The sequence below is a fragment of the Notamacropus eugenii genome, chromosome X (assembly GCF_028372415.1).
Source record: "Notamacropus eugenii isolate mMacEug1 chromosome X, mMacEug1.pri_v2, whole genome shotgun sequence".
NCBI classification, from domain to species: domain Eukaryota; kingdom Metazoa; phylum Chordata; class Mammalia; order Diprotodontia; family Macropodidae; genus Notamacropus; species Notamacropus eugenii.
This window is the reverse complement of record NC_092879.1, coordinates 32,621,815-32,636,176: the sequence shown is the minus strand read 5'-3', so window position 1 is coordinate 32,636,176 and position 14,362 is coordinate 32,621,815. Positions and strand designations below refer to the sequence as shown.

General features: G+C 42.2%; 1 long non-coding RNA gene across 3 annotated transcripts; it reads right to left on the bottom strand.

The window, feature by feature from the left end:
- Positions 1–733: 733 nt before the first annotated feature.
- On the bottom strand, positions 734–13,345 carry LOC140516240 (uncharacterized). Of its 3 annotated transcripts, none has more exons than XR_011971339.1 (3): positions 13,168–13,345; positions 11,682–11,840; positions 734–1,168 (listed from the first exon to the last, which is right to left on the bottom strand). It is a non-coding gene; the product is annotated as an uncharacterized lncRNA (long non-coding RNA). The 3 variants fall into 3 exon arrangements; XR_011971341.1 differs by having other exon boundaries at positions 13,125–13,181; XR_011971340.1 differs by lacking the exon at positions 13,168–13,345 and adding an exon at positions 12,372–13,103.
- Positions 13,346–14,362: the final 1,017 nt, after the last annotated feature.

Below are 14,362 nucleotides of genomic sequence, written 5' to 3'. Positions count from 1 at the left end.
AGGTAGTGATGCTGAAGTAGTTCTGCCACCTCAAGAAACAAACGATGAAAACATTCCTATTTCTGGCTAGATGTTTTGTTGGCCTTTAAACTTAATTTGGTTTTAAGATAAAGTAACTTTGACTGGTCAAAAGAGCTACATCATGGCCAACATAATTTGGGGCTATCTTTAGTTAACTGACACCAGTGCTGTCAATACTTATGATTATCAAGTTGGTAATGACTTGATATATGAGGCAGCAGTCTTGTTAGCTGGATTTCTATTTTTGTTTCTGATCGACTCAGTTAATTTTCCTACATCAATCCTTACCTTGAGGGGCCCTATGTAATATGGAGTAATCTAACAAGACTTGGTCCCTACCCCAAAAGCTAGCTTAAAGGGAATTTCAGATTTCAACCAAAGTAGTGGGAATTCCATGGAAGCTGGGAATGAGGGAACTTACCCAACTGAGTGAAAGTTAAGACTCCAGGAAAAATGACTCCTGAGTACCTGAACCATTAGTGTTATCAGCATGGAGCATTATTTCTCCTACTCCATCAGTTCCATCCTTGGTGCGCACCATAACTGTTGATTTGGAAGTTTAGTTAAAAGAGGCAAACAAGCTAGTTTATGTGTGTGTGTGTATACATACATACATATATACACATACACTCACATATACATGCATATACATATATGTATATATACATAAGTGTGTATATTTGTACATGTGTGTATTATATGTGTACGAATATATATTTATATTGTTTATTCCCTTAAGCTAGCAGAATACATGTATGTACATGGGAGTGAGAGGATAATTGTGATCAGAGATAAGCAAGATGAGAAGATCCTTTATACATTTAGAGCAATCCCAGCTCAGGATGTCTGTGTCACTCAAAAATTACAGCCCCCATGTTTTTAACAATAGCATGAGAAAGGAATTTTCTTAATTGAATAGGTTGCAAATACAATAAGATTAGTGACAAAGTGTCAATTGAAATGACAATCCCAGGATATCTGTGCTTCCCCTACATAGCATATGTCCATAGGATACCAAGATAAGAAAAGTCCCACCATTCAAGACAGTGTCTGGTCCTAGCCATCCTGTCCTTAGTGGCCACAAATGGAAGAATTCTCCTGGTTAGTCTCATCTGGTCCTGTAGTTGCTGACACAGGAAGAGGCATTCTGGGTATAAGCAGAGAACAAAACAAAGTATGTCTATTATGTCAGGGTGCTTCTGGCTGATTAGTTCAGGCTGTGGCCCTTATTGGGGCTCAAATGATCTTAAATGATTATTAGGCTCAAGAGAACATACTCACCCCTCTTCCAGTACAGAGCCTGTCAATATTTCCAGACTCAGGTCCTGCCCTCCTAGGTCTTTTCTCCAGGCCTTCTAACTCATCCTCACAGGGCACAGGAATGCCAGTGAATATCCAGCTAGCTTTCCTTTAGGTCCTGTATAATTTATCAGTATCTTAATAATATGAGACCTAGAATAAATACACTCCTCCAGATGGCCTCTGAATAGGGAAGCTTCCAGTGGGACTATCACCTCCCATATCTATACAGAAAACATCTGACTCTATATCTTATATCACTTATATCACTAACTGCCTAGTGGACATTTTTGATTGGATATTCCACAGGCATCTCAAACTCAAAATGTCCCCAAAAGAATTCATTATCTTTTTCCCTGTTCTGGGCTAGATCTGACACAGGCCAGTCCCCTAGTAGTTAACATTCAAAACAGAAAGAAAATTAGACATTCATAGGACATTCAACACTTAATAAAAGGTAGTTTATTTAAGCATAGTTAGAGGATATTCCACAAAGATGGGCCATAAGGGACAGCTAAAGTCACTTCAGCAGAGGAGCTCCCTTTGAGCACAATCCCCAGACAAACTTCTGAGAAGACTACCCCTCTACCACCACCACCACCATAGTTACTTTTGCATACAGGTTAGGAAGAAATGACAGCAAAAGTCTGAGCCCTTTGTCCAGAGAGCCAAGAAAGTCTTGAGGAATGTTTGTAATTTTTAGAGAAAAACCAGCCTAATCTGCATTGGGAAGGGATACCAGGAACATCAGTACAGCAAAGATGATACTTCCTGCATAGCCACTGATCCTCATCAAAGAGAACTGCCCTCTCCCACTACGTACACAGTGTTCCTGGGCCTACCAATCAGGATCTTTCCCTCCCTAAGAACTCCACAGTTGGAGGGGGAGGAGAAATATAAGTTTTTTGTCCCATAAGAGGCATCTAAGGAATGCCCACCCTCCATTTTGTGTGGGCTGATTAGATCACCTTTCATCTCCCCCTTGTTGTCAAAGTATACTCCCTCCCAACAATGCCACCCCTTGGGGGAGTTGTGCAAAGGTTGAAAGTTGTACAAACTGCAAAATGGAGAAACCCTTCGGTCTACTGCAGTAATCAATGGGCTACAGTGGGTGGCTTTATGCCACTGAGTATACTACTGCCTGCTCTTCTGTCACTGGGCTCCCACTGCTGCTGGGAGCTGCTCCACTGTCTGCTATTGCTGGGGACCATGAATGTACCTGTTGCTCCCAGGAGAACCCCTGCTGGGGGGTGGGGGTGGATTGCTGTAGGCCCATTCCTGCTCCATCTTCCAGGTCCTACTGATACCTTCTTTGCCAGGACAGGACAACTGCTACTATTGGGGTCTGAACTCCTCTACCTTATGTTGGGACAGAATGTTACAATAGACCTGAACACTATTAGGCTGCCACTGCCAGGGCCTGACTGCCACCCTGGGCAGCAGGTAGCTATAAGGCCTTAGCTACCAGTGTCCTCCATGGGCAACCCTTGATCAATCTGCAATATGTTCAATGCACATCCCTGCTGAATATCCTTCCCCTCTTATATCTAAATAAATATTTTGTTAAAGGTTGAGTGGCCTACATGTGTCTCATTTCGTTCTAGTACAGAACCTATAATACTAAGGTCTGGCCTAACCTAGAGCAACCTCAAACATCTCCTCTTTCTAATCTTTGACAGCTAGGGAAGAGTTCAAATAGAGCCTCAGGTATTTATCAGACACTTATGTGATCCTGGGTAAGTCAGTGGTTGCTGTTTCAACTATTGTTGAGGATCAAATAAGGCATTTGTAAGATATACATATAAGATTTATATATAAAGCTCCCATCATGGTGCCTGGCACGTTGTTCCTGTTGTTCAGTTATGTTCAGCCCTTTATGACCCCATATAGAGTTTTCTTGGCAAAGAAACTATGGTGGTTTGTCATTTCCTTCTCTAGTGGCTTAAGGCAAACAGGGCAAAGTGACTTGTCCAGGTTCACACAGTTAGAAAGCATCTGAGGCCACATTTGAAGCCAGCTTTTCCCGACTCTAGGCCTAGTGCTCTATCCACTGAGCCATCTAGCTGCCTCCCCTTGGCATATAGTAGGCACTTTACTAAATGCTTGTTCCTTCCCCTCTCTAATCTATTCCTCTACACAGTGACCAGTGATGATCAGAGTGTAGCTCCACTGATTCCTCACTGTCTCTCACCCCCCATATCCAAGTTACTGCCAAGGCTTGTCAATGTCACCTCTGCAACATCTCTTATGTGCACTCCCTTCTCTCCACTGACATGTCACTCCCTTGGTACAGGCCCTCATCACCTCACTCCTGAACTATGGCAGTAGCTGCTGGTGGGTCTGCCTGTCTCACTCTCTCCCCATTCCAATCTATCCTCCATTCAGCCACCAAAGTGATCTCTTTAAAGCTCAGGTCTAATCATGTCACTCCCTCTTCCCCTCTAAAATCCACTGGCTCCCTATCACCTCCAGGATCAAATTCAAAATGTTGTTTGGCATTCAAAACCTGTCATAGCTCAGCCACCTCCTACTTTTCCAGTTTTATTACACATTATCCCCTTCTCCTCTAAGTACTACTCTTTGATCCACTGATAGCCTCCTTCCTATTTCTCAAACAAAATATTCCATCTCTCAGCTGATGGCATTTTTTTCTCACTGTCTTGCATGCTCTGATGGCTCTTTTTGTTTGCATGTTATTTCGATTCCCCCATTAGACTGTGAGCTCCTCAAGATCAGAGATTATATTTTGTCTTTCTTTGCATCCCCAGGGCTTAGCACAGTCCTTGGCACACAGGAGGCACTTAAGTGATTATTGACTGACTGCCCCCACACACACACTTGAACAGGAGCCTATCCACCAGTTGAGGGGCCTTAATTATCAGGAGCGTCTCATCTTCTGGTGGAAGCCAACAGTGCCCAATCACTAGAGGTAATGAATGGGGGAGGGAGAAGTGTTGAAGAGAGAGATGGGAGAGCTGATTCAAAATGTGAATGAATTCACTTAGACCTTCTCTGTAGTCATTGGGAGCTTTACTGATGCAACAGCAGGGGGCCTGAGATTTAACAAGGAGCTAAACAAGGGCAGTGAGTGATATAGGAAAAGGGTCAAACTTATATAAGAAAGTTTCAGGGTTTCCTTGTGGGGGCAGGAGATCTAAGGTAAGTCTTGCAAGATAAAGGCACAGGGTGAGGACTCTGAATGACACAAGATAAAGAAATCCCATTCCCCAGGATGAGGGGTGGGGACAAGGAATTTTATGGTCCAGAATAAGGGAAAGTTTTGTGGTAAGGGGAGACTTTAGGGCACCAAGGGCTTCACAAAGTCAATTAATATTATTTTAACTCTTAGGGCACTATTTCTATCCACATCATTTCCCCACTCAACCACTAGGTAGGAGAATTCTTTTGGGGGGAAAGGGGTGAAGGTCATTGTCTTCAGTAGCTGCTTCCTGCTGAACAGGGGTGAATACTCCACTTCAGGGGCCAGAACAGGTTGGGGGGGTCAGTGTGGGGTGCAGAATGCAGTGCCAACTGAGTCCAGGGTGGAGAGAGGCAAACCACTCGGGTCATCAAGGGAAGGGATTGTTATCCTAAAAGCTGCTGTAAGCGAGAAGACACAAATTGAACCCGGAGCTTAAACAAGCACAGACCAAGTATAAGAGCAAGTAAAATGACCAAAAATGGGTCACAATGAGGGGAAAGAAGAGGGAAAAACCATGACCCCCAAGAGGAGGTGGGGAGATACTAGGCTGGAGTGGATGTCATGCATCCAAGAAGCTGCCTGTAATATCCTTTCAGTGCTCAAAGGAAAAATTTCACTCATGGGCAGTAAGCTAGTATCCTGGGCATGATGGTGACACACCCAGCAATCATGTACTCTGCCCACTCCACAGAGTTCCCTATTTGAATTAAGGCATTAGACTTCCAGTTCCAAGGAAGCAGGCTGAACCCTTGGTACACGGTGAGAATCAGGAATCAGTGAGCTAAGAACAGAAGTGATTCAAGGTGGGGCCCAGAACACAGCATAGCTAGAAAGCACACAGGCAAGTCCCCAAGGTGAAGGGCTTCAAGGCATGGTCTTTTCTAGCTAGTCATGCCCTGCATTTTATCTCACATCTTGCCTCCTGCTTGCTTCTCTGCCTCAACACTCCTGTCTGCCTCATCATCCACCCAAATGCTTTTGGGAGAGGGACAAAGGCACGGTCCCTGCCTGAGTGGGAGTGGGGAGAGTAAAATGAGGCTAAAGCAGAGTCCAGGGGATGAGGAGAGTGTAGAACTGGTATCCTTGTTGCATGACCATCTGCAGGTGGACAGCATAGTCTAGGAGACACAAATCTGTCAAGTTCAATATGTAGGCCCCAAACAGAAGGAGCATTAAAAGTGATGTCAGAAAGGAGGAAAAACAAAGAAAGAAACCAAGAGCCCCATGATATTGTTATTTACCTTTGAACAGAGGATTTTTTGATCATTATTTGCTCAAAAGTTTCCACTGGGGGGGAAGGGGGTAGGGGATGGTGTGGGGGGCAGAGTCAAGATGGCAGAGTAACAACACACACTTTCTGGTGTGCTGCCCCAAAGCCCAGCCAAATAGCTGTAAAAAATGACTCTAAACACGTTCTGGAGCTGCAAAACCCACAGAATGACAGTGAAGCAAATCTCCAGCACAAGACAGCCTGGAAGATCGCTGTGAAAGGTCTATCACACCATGCTGGGGGCAAGGCACAGTCCAGTGTGGGCCGTGTCAGCATAGACAGAACCTGAGCAGACCTTGGGGAGACTGAATCTCTCACACCTGGGGCAGTTTGCAGACTTCAGGACCCTGAAACATGGAGGACAAATTGGAAGGTCAGTGGAAAAAGCCTGTGGCACCAGTGTGGGAGAGTGGAGTGGTCTGGCCCCAGCCCCAGGGTGGCAGAGAGGGGAGGGGGCAGAGGAACCCCCAGCAGCCACAGCAGCAGCAGGAGCAGAGGCAGTGACTGTTTCTGGAGCTCTAGGTCCACATATTGTGAAGGATCGAGCAGCTGACAGTACACCCCCACCCCCACTGGAAGCAGAGATCTACCTTGACAAAAGAGCTCAAGTCAAGTAAATGGCTGGGGAAATGAGCAAAAACTGAAAAAAGAATCAGACTATAGAATCTTACTTTGGTGACAAGGAAGACATGCAAATGGAAGACAACAAAGTCAAAGCTCCTCCATCCAAAGCCTCCAAGAAAAATATGAATTGGTCTCAGGCCATGGAAGAACTCAAAAAGGATTTTGAAAATCAAGTAAGAGAAGTAGAGCAAAAATTGGGAAGAGAAATGGGAGTGATGCAAGAAAATCATGAAAAATGAGTCAACCACTTGCTAAAGAGACCCAAAAAATGCTGAAGAAAACAACACTGTAAAAAATAGACTAACCTAAATGGCAAAAGAGATCCAAAAAGCCAATGAGGAGAAGAATGCCCTAAAAAGCAGAACTGGCCAATGGAAAAGGAGGTCCAAAAGCTCACTGAAGAAAATAATTCCTTAAGGATTAGAACAGAGCAGATGGAAGCTAACGACTTTATGAAAAATCAAGAAATTATAGAACAAAATCAAAGGAATGAAAAAGTAGCAGACAATGTGAAATGTCTCATTGGAAAAACAACTGACCAGGACAACAGATCCAGGAGAGACAATTTAAAAATTATAGGACTACTTGAAAGCCATGATCAAAAAAAAAGAGCTTAGACATCATCTTTCAAGAAATTATCAAGGAAAACTGTCCTGATATTCTACAACCAGAGGGCAAAATAAATATTGAAAGAATTCACCAATCATCTCCTGAAAGAGAGCCAAAAAGGAAAACTCCTAGGAATATTGCAGCCAAATTCCAGAGCTCCCAGGTCAAGGAGAAAGTATTGCAAGCTGCCAGAAAGAAACAATTTGAGTATTGCAGAAATACAATCAGGATAACCCAAGATCCAGCAGCTTCTACATTAAGGGATCTCAGGGCTTGGAATATGATATTCCAGAAGTCAAAGGAGCTAGGATTAAAACTAAGAATCACCCACCCAGCAAAATTGAGTGTAATACTTCAGGGAAAAAATGGTCATTCAGTGAAATAGAGGACTTTCAAGCATTCTTAATGAAAAGACCAGAGTGGAATAGAAAATTTGATTTTCAAACACAAGAATCAAAAATTGTATGAAAAGGTAAACAGGAAAGAGAAATCATAAGGGACTTACAAAAGCTGAACTGTTTACATTCCTACATGGAAAGATAATATTTACAACTCTTGAGACTTTTCTCAGTACTAGGGTAGTTGGAGAGATTATATACATATAGACAGAAGACACAGGGTGAGTTGAATAGGAAAGGATGATATCTAAAAAATAAAATTAAGGGGTGAGAGAGGAATATATTGGGAGGAGAAAGGGAAAAACAGAATGGGGCAAATTATCTCTCACATAAAAGAGGCAAGAAAAAGCTTTTTCAATGGAAGGGAAGAGAGGGGAGGTGAGAGGGAAAAAGTGAACCATACTCTCATCACAATTGGCTTAAGGAGGGAATAACATGCATATTCAATTTGGTATGAAAATCTATCTTACACTATAGGAAAGTTATGTAGAAGTGGATAAGCAGGGGTGGGGGGGGATGATAGAAAGGAGGGCAAATGGGAGGAGGGTGTAATTAGAAGTAAATACTTTTGAGGCCTCATAGGGTCAAAAGAGAGAATAGAAGAAGTGGGGGTCAGGATAGGATGGAGGGGAATATAGTTAGTCTTTCACAACATTACTTTTATGGAAGTCTTTTGCATAACTACACATGTACAACATATATCGAATTGCTGGCCATCTCAGTGGGGATGAGTGGGGAAGGAGGAAGGGAGAGAAGTCGGAACTCAAAGTTTTAAAAAGGAATGTTAAAAATTGTTTTTACATGAAACTGGGAAATAAGATATATAGGCAATGGGGTATAGAAATCTATCTTATCCTCCAAGAAAATAAAGGGGATGGGATTAAGAGAAGGGAGGGGTGTGATAGAAGGGAGGGAAGATTGGGGGAGAAGAGATATTCAGAATGCCTGCTGTCTTGGGGTGGGCGGAGGAGAGATGGGGAGAAAATTTGGAACTCAAAATCTTGTGGAAATGATGTTGAAAACTAAAAATAAATAAATTAGAATTTTAAAAAACAAAAGAAATAAAGGTCAGCTCAACCATGAAAGAAAAGTTTCCACTCTGATTCCAATTCCTTTTGGAGGGCATTGAGGATCCAACTCTACACATGTAAATATAAGTAACAACACTTTGCAGGTAAAAGCTTTCTACCCTTGAGCTCAATAGTTATATTGATGAATTTACTTATAAGAGACTGACATTTACTCCAATTACCTTAAAAGACTTGGGAGGATCCATAAGTAATTCATTCCAAAACAGTGCATATCAATAAGTTGCTTATAATAAAACATGTTTGTACCATAGAACACAGAACATATAGTATAAACAGGTATTATTTCCACAATAGTAACAAATTTTAAATGAAGCTGACTTTCCCCTTAATACAAAAATATTCCATGTTATCTCCCTCTAAGAAAATTGCACTGAAATTCTTTTCCTCAACCTGAAGATGTTTCTGATCTAGTTTCAGTAATTAAAGAATAGCAGGTAGGTCCTTTGATCAGTTGTACCAATGCCCAATTATTCTAACGTCATTTCAAAACACTTAAGGACCTTATTCCATACAGACATCTATCTAGTAGCAGGTAGATGACTAGGCCAAATACCCATTTACTAAGTTGTTTAAGGATGTAAAAAGGAATATAATCTTAGGCTGAATAGCCCAGATCTTAAACACATACTTCAATGTAGTAGTTCAGATATATCCCAGTCTTAGTCTATGGGATAATCACTCAACATTGTCTTTGTACCTTTGTTTCACAAACTTCTTTTCTCTTTGTTCAATTATTTCCATATCATTCAGAAAGAATGCTCTATTCCAGGGATTTAATTTTTCACATGGCTACGCAGGAGTACTAATTTACCCAGCTGAGGTATAAAATAACTACCCATTCAGATTGACCACTTGCCTTGATTACAGAAATTTGCCACATAAAGGAAAAGCAAGAACATGACTAGATAGAATATCACGGTTCTGCAGACATGTAGTTCAATTCTACCTTATAGCCAGACTCCGGTTCTGCAGACATGTAGTTCAATTCTACCTTATAGCCAGACTCAGGAATATTCATGTGGGAAACATTCCTTTTCAAACGAATGCAATGCGGAAACTGAGTCAGAGGATCTCATCCTAGGTAGAGGCTAGAATTGTCCCCTCAGCTGTTGTAAAGGAAGATCTCCAGCTGTAATGATCACATTTTCTCTGAGTAGCTTATGGAATCTCTCAGATGGTGGATTATTGATTATTGAATTATGATGGATTTGTATGATTTATCAGATAATTCAAAACATAGTTCGTTATAGTTCCAAGAGCTTTTACCTCAGATGGCAAGTTTCACTAATCAAAAATTTACCAGGACTCACATCTCAAATTTTAAATTTGTCCTGGTGCAAAAGCCAATTACTAGAAATCATTTCTAAATATTTTCAAATTCTCACCAAAACAAGTTCCTTGTTTAGGAACTCCATGACTCAAACCAAGCTCCTTAGAGCTGCTGGGGCTATACTTTTTGACTAGCCTGAGGACTGCTCCTTTCCATACATACACACCATACATACACATCAGTGTACCAGATTTAGGTTTTTGCATTAAAACTGTAACCAGCAAACTTACAATTTCCATAAGTGATAACCAAATTGTTTCAGCTGTAAACACAAAGAATAAACTTCAGATGACATCAATTGCATTTCTAGATTATATAAAAATTACTGAAAGAAGGATGGGCTGTCCTATCGAGTGCAGACAGTGATTGGTTGGATTCTTTATCTTCACCCAGCCCCTTTCACCCTCTCCCCAGGGCTGTTGGCTATGTGCTGAACCTGGATACTTCCAGCTGTAGCTGCTGCCCCTTCCCCCTCCTTTCTTTTTTCATTTGGAGGAAGGTAAATTTGTACATGGAGGGAAAAGGGTGAAACTCTCTTTTCTTAATCTGATCTGGGATGAGAGGTGGCAGTCATAATGAGATACCCTCTTGACTCAAGGGAAGGGAGTGGGGGAAGGAATGACCAGGATTGTAAGAAGGTGTTTCAAAACTCCTTAATGAGTTTCAAAATTCCTTAATGATCAATGAAAAAACCTACAGAATCTGCTAAGATCCTAACTTATCCCTTTTATGTTCACCACTTAAAAATTAAGTGGGACACTGAACCATTCAGATCAACATTCACAAGAGTACTCTTTCTTAGGATACCTGAAGCACAAACCAATAACTCTGTTTCTCTAAAAGCCCGTATTTAAGGCTGATCCAAAGACACAACAACCTAGGAGTGAAACTTAGAAAACTCACAGAAGGTTTAGATATAATTGTTATCAGCATTAAGTTATCAGAACAAATTAGCTTGCAAATGAAAATTTAGTAGGCCTTTAGAATCACACAAAAAAGATTTTACAAAGCATTTCTTTGTAAAAAGTACTTCCCTTTCCAAAAAAGTTCACAATTCATCCAATGCTAAAAGGGATAATGACTAAACTTTCATAAAGGAAATTAGTTGGAAACCTTAAAGACTGGGAATTATGTAAGTTAAGTTAGTGCAAAATATCTTTTAAGTATCACAAATCCCCAAAATGCCATAAGACCAAAATTTTCAATAATCACTAATTCCTAAGTACCAAAAGGTGTTTATCTTGGGGAGGAAGTTCAGTTTTTTTTTTCCTAAGGCAAGAATATAATCAAATTAACCTTATCACAATAACAATTTAGCAGTCCTTTAAAAATTTACTCAGTAGGAATTCTGCTAAACAGAAGAGTTTATATAGGCTTGATAAGAATTTATAACTAGATGGTTACAAAAATCCTTGTTTTAGTTAACAGCTTCATAATCTGAGAGTATAATTCTTAATCTAACAACATTTAGATTATAAGAGAAATTGTTTTCCGAACATAGGTAATATAAAATTATACAATATAAGAAAATTCAGAAATATAACCATACCACAAGCATGTATTTAAAACTTGAAAGAGAACCAATTGACAATCAGGTGACTGTAACACTTTAACACAAGACAAAATTATTATCCATAAATTCACATTGTTTTGCTAACCTAGGAGCAACTCTCAGGTTAGTCCTGCTGCAAGAATCTAGTGGTCAGCAGGTCAGGAGAGAAGGGTGATTCTGCAGGCATGGGCATGGGGACAATGAGTATTGGGGTGCAGAGGGAAGGGTTTTCCCACAGTTTTCCAAGTTCCTTAGTGGCAAGAGAATTGAAAAAATTGGACTTACACTTTCAGATAGGGCTTTGGAAGGTGTGCCCAGGTCCATGGCCTCCAACTGCTGGATCCAGAGCCTGGGAGTGTCAGTACAAGTGGAAGACAGTCTTGTAATTGTCTGCTCTAATGGGACACCTCCAAGCCTTCCCAAGTGCTTGGAGAATGACCCCAACTGCAGGAAGAGAAAGGGTTAGGGAGAGAGAAAAGGCTTACTTCTAGGCAGTTTTTCTAGGCTCAGAGGCCCACCAACCGACCTCCCCAACATCCCACAGGGGAGGGGAAGGAACAACACAGGGTAAAAAGTCTGCTCAAGCTTTGGCGACCAAATTTGTTACTAAGCTTGTTTTGTTTAGAAAATCCCTTCACAAATTAGTTTTCTAGATTACATTGAGGTCAGGCTGTGTTACAATGGAACACCAGTTGCTTTTCCTTAAGATCTCCTCCCCGAATTCCCCTCCCAGCAGTCTCCAAGCAGCCTCTTGCCACTTTTCCCAACATCCCAGGAAGAGAGGAGAAAAAAAATGTGACCAACCCAGAGTAAGGGCATCCCCTTATCCAAGAGTTCACAGTCCTACTGACCATCCAGAAGTCAGTGGAACTATAGATGCTGCTGTCAGTGTCGGGGCACCCCAGGGGTCTTGCTGCTAGGGAGACAGTGGGAGCAGAAAGGTCTGGGGAAGGGGACAAAGAAAAGGGCCCGTACCTCTTATCCCAGTGGCCAGGAGAAGATCATAGGAGTCTAATTAATATTTGGACTCCCGAGTTTCAGCACTGTCATGTTGAAGAAAGAGACAGATGGGAGAGGTGGTTCAAAACGTGACTGAATTTACTTAGACCTTCTCTGTAGTCATTGGGAGCTTTATTGACACAAAAGCAGGGGGCCTGAGATTTAGCAAGGAGCTAAACAAAGGCAAAGGTATAGGAAAAGGGCCAGACTTATATAGGATGATTTTAAGGTTTCTTATGGGGATTGGAGACCTACGGTGATTCTTGCAAGATAAACAGGGTGAGGACTAGGAATGACACAAGATAAGGAAATCCCATTCCCCAGGATGGGGGACGGGGACAGGGAATTTCATATTCCAGAATAAGGAGGAGTGGTGGTACGGGGAGCCTTTCGGGCACCAAGGGCTTCACAAAGTCAATCAATATTATTTTAACTCTTAGGGCACTGTTTCTATCCACATCGGAGGGGTCATCCCAGTGCTAAGGTAAACTCTCCGCCCACCCCAGGCTTCCACTCGGCTCCGTCCCTCTGGCTGACGGAAAGCCAAGCCCCAGAAAGGATCAAAGGAAAGTTGTAGGGTTAGGTTCCGAGTTTCCCGCCTCCCCATTCAGGTCCATCCCGGGATCTGAGGGCATTCTTTCCGCAGGCCGCTTCATAAAGAAATCAAAGCTCCCTCTTGGCCTCCCTTCCCCAGGCCCATCTAAAATCATCTTTGCCGCCAGCCCTTACGTAATCCGAGGGCGCCCCTGGCTAGACCCCGCCCATCACGTACCACAAGACCTGAACTCCGCCTCCGGATCTTACGTCAGAGACACCGCCTACTTGTGAACAACACGGACGTCTACTTCCGGGACCTCGATAACGGACTTGTCCTTCCGGGGCTTCGGTAACGGGCTTCTCCTTCCGGGGCCTCGGTAGCTGGCTTCCACTTCCGGGAGCCGCCTCTGCATGACTTCCGCTTCCAGGGCATCGGCTATGTGGATTCTGTTTCCGGGGTCTCGACTTTCCAGACTTTTCGCTTCCTGGGTTTGTACTTCCGGGGCCTCTGTTTCCGGGATTTTTTTTTTTACACTCAATGAGTCCTTTCTTGCACTATCTCGTCACCTGTTCTCTCGTTTTTGGAGGCAAACCTGGCCTTCTTCCCAGGTTGAGTGAGCAGAAACGGTACCCTTGGACCTGAGATAAACGGAGGCCTCGTTCCTCATTTCGCTTCAGGTCACAGGGTCCCGCCGCCGCGGCCGCCTTACACACACCGTATCCCCCTCTTAGGACGTCGGCTTTCCCTTGCTAGATATTTAACAAGCCTGTAATCCATTCTTTAAGTAAACCACTCCATAGTCTTCTTCCTCCAGTCCTACTCAGAATCGAGAGAGAGTGAGAAATGGAGGGAGAGAACTGTTATATAAAAGTGTATGTAAAATTGTTTTATACATGTAATACATGCATATTTGTGTCCTAATGGTAGGTATCTGTGGGGTAGGAGGAAGGAAAGAAAAGAGAGTTACATTTTAACTTTATTATATATTTTAAAACAACAAGTTGTACATAATAAATTTTCAATTTCATGTACAATCACCTTTTTTTCTATTCCGTGTTATAGAAATGCTTGTCCTATTAAGTTCAAGATAAGATAAAATTGAAAAAAAATGAATAAAGATATGCTAGGTCATCTCTAATCCCTGTGCCCATTCTTAATGTCTGACCCCTTGGACCAAGACTGGTAGGCCCCTGGAGGTGGTTACAGTGATGACAGAACTGTTATATTTGGAGCCAGAGAGCTTGAGCTCAATTGGCTGCCCTGTTAGTTTTAGTTATATGACCTGAGGGACAAGTCCCTTTCCATCTCTGGGCCTTAATTTCATATTCTATAAAATGAGGCAGTTTTCTTGGACAGTCTCTAAGGTCTCTTTGAGCTCCCATATTCAATTCTCCTTGAGCTTCTTAAACCATGGCTAGTAGTTTCTCTG